The sequence below is a fragment of the Manis javanica genome, chromosome 4 (assembly GCF_040802235.1).
Source record: "Manis javanica isolate MJ-LG chromosome 4, MJ_LKY, whole genome shotgun sequence".
In the NCBI taxonomy this organism is placed as follows: domain Eukaryota; kingdom Metazoa; phylum Chordata; class Mammalia; order Pholidota; family Manidae; genus Manis; species Manis javanica.
Genome location: NC_133159.1, coordinates 133,102,164 through 133,105,068, shown reverse-complemented (window position 1 = coordinate 133,105,068; position 2,905 = coordinate 133,102,164). Strand labels below are relative to the sequence as shown.

Sequence of the window (2,905 nt, the reverse complement as noted above, 5' to 3'; positions counted from 1 at the left end):
GTTTTCTAGTGATCAGGATAGGCCACTAGTTCTGTACCTTTGTAACCTTGCCTTAACTGAATAGAAATGGACTGATGAGGAAGACCTTGCTGGACTAGTATGGCTACTTGCTTAGTAGAGCAACCCAGAAACTTTACCTAATGTCCCTTCCAAAGGAGGACAAGGTAGAGGATAAATGGAGAGAAGCGAAATAGTAGCTCAGAGTAAGGAAATGATTAAATGAGTTATGATGAAAGAAATCCAGTATTGCATGAGCACATCAAATAAGCACAGAGCAAAACATGATATTGCCTCTTACTCAGTTGCACCTGATCAGGTGAAGCCATATGTTTCTGACCACTCCTGCTTTTGGAAACTGACATGATCAAATGTAAACCTACAGATTGAATCCCCTTGTCCTGGGCGATCAAGGTGACTTGGAGGGGAATGATTTTGGAGAGGATTTTCAAGAACATCCTAGCTGGGAACTACAGTCTCTATTATGACCTCATGTTAGCTATAAAATAGTGTCTTGCTGAAGATTTTTCCTAGAGCAGGCTTCATGTCTCGGTTTCTCAGACTGTAGATGAAAGGATTTAGCACTGGGATCACCGCGATGTACATCACAGTGAACACTGCATCCCTTAGGCCGTAAGTGGTCAGAGCGTGGAAATACATGCCCATGACCATCCCATAATACAAAGAAACAACTGTGAGGTGGGAGCCACAGGTGGAGAAAGCCTTGAGCACACCCTTAGTGGATGGAACCCTTAAGACTGTGGAAAAGACCAAAACATTGGAGATGACAATGCATAGTAACGGCACAGAGAAAACACCAACCCCTAGGTACATCATCTTCATATTAAACTGGATGTCAGAACAGGACAGCTTGAGTAAAGAGGCAAGGTCACAGTAGAAGTGGACCACTTCCTGGTTTCCACAGAAGGACAGACTAGCTGTGAGCAAGGGAGGACATTAATACTTCCAACCACCCAAGACCCAAAAACTAGCAGGACACAAGTCCTTGGGCTCATAACTGTTGAGTAATGAAGTGGGCGGCTGATGGCCACAGCACGGTCATATGCCATCACAGCCAAGATATAGCTGTCTGTGTTACCCATGTCAATCATGAAATACATCTGTGTCACGCATCTCCCAAAGGAGATGGCTTTGTTGCCTAAGATGTGGTTGGCCAGTGTCTTGGGAATGGTTACCGAGGAGAAGAAGATGTCGATAAAGGAGAGGTTGGCAAGGAGAAAGTACATGGGGTTGTGGAGGCGAATATCAGTGTGAATGGCCAAGATGATGAGCAGGTTTCCTATCAGTGTGATGGGGTAAATGAAGAGGAAGAGGATGAAGAAGAATTCTTCCTGTTCCCGGGGACCACCAACTCCCAGGAGGATGAAGTCGAGGGTGGAGGACTGGTTGTCTTCTCTCATGGATCCTTCAGCAGGAAAGGGGTGGAGAATCCAAAATGATTAGTGAAGTTACTGTGTGTAATAATCTTCTAACCTGGTGATTTTGACCCCCGTGGTTCTGTGTCCATACCTGGTTTTACTAAGTGCACAGATGCCAATACATTGGGAAAAATAATCCCTCTTGGTCAGTTGAGTTAATTGACAAGTAGCCCTGGACACTCATCTCTGAGAAGTGAGCAGTCTGTGAATCAGAGGTGCCCCTTCTCCCAACCCCACCACTATCACCCCAACACTTTGGGTTTAATCATTTAAAAAATAATTAAAGTTCATGTTTTATGTTCTAGAACTTCTCTTAGACCTTGTGGAAAAGTCAGACATGTGTGAAAAATATAGTTTATTCATCCATTTATTCATATATAAAATAGTCTCTGCTCCCAAGAACCTTACAACTTAATGGAGAAGGCAGAATCACACACTATTTTAATACACATGAAAATGAAAAGACAGTATTTTGGATTCTTAAAAAAAAACAAATCTCCAAGGCAAAGAGTGGTTATTCCAAGGAGCACCCTGAACAATGATAAATTGTTCCACTGACCAAACCCAGATTGAGCCCAGAGCCCAGGAGGTATCAGTGTCCAGACGGCATCGGAAGATTGTATATAATAGACCACTAGGCTTAGTTCATTACCAAACACATCGGTGTCTATCCCCAGGTGTCCCATTTGTAAAGTAGACATTCACCATTTCCTTTGAGATGTTCCATCCCTATTCCAAATATTAAAATATGTGATCATGATGTTTTTCTCTTTGACCTTACCTTACCTTTTTTCATTGTTACCTTTGGTAACTCATCCAATTCCACTGTGGCTCTACCTGCTCCTTGGCAGGCACTCTGGTTTCTATCTGTAGACTTAATCTATTCTCCCCACATTTCCATGTTCAGTCATACTGCCAGCAGGTCTGACCAAACCCCACACTCTGCATGTGCAATCTAAGTAGACTATAAGACTTTTTTGAGGAAGAGAACTGTATCTTATTTATTTTTATCTCCCTTACAAAGACTTTTTGGAATATTATTCATTTTTATGTACCAATACTTCAGCACTCAATAGCTTGAATATATACAGGTTTGCATTGTGGGTCCTCACATGTGGGATGACACCAGGCAGCATCCCCCAGGTTATTCCTTACCTCTACATCTGATGTTTTGATTCTTAATCAAATAATCCTTACAAAGTTTTATACTTACTGTTTCAGTGCTTTAGCTTTGGCGATCATTATTTTCTACCCCAAATAATGTAATGTATTCTTAATGCTTCGCTACTGGTTCCGTATTTTCATCCACCTTGACTGTCAGGCTTACCAGCTGTAGCAGAGGCTGCGAGCATCTCACCCAATCCAGATAGTTCTCTTCTTCCTGGACACCCAGCTTGACTGCATTACACACCTCCCTTGCACTGAGGTGTGGACATAGGACTGAGTTCCTGCCAAATCATCCATGTATT

General features: G+C 42.5%; 1 pseudogene; it reads right to left on the bottom strand.

Annotated features, from left to right (window-relative positions):
- Positions 1-492: 492 nt before the first annotated feature.
- Positions 493-1,418, bottom strand: LOC140848612 (olfactory receptor 1A1-like; annotated as a pseudogene).
- Positions 1,419-2,905: the final 1,487 nt, after the last annotated feature.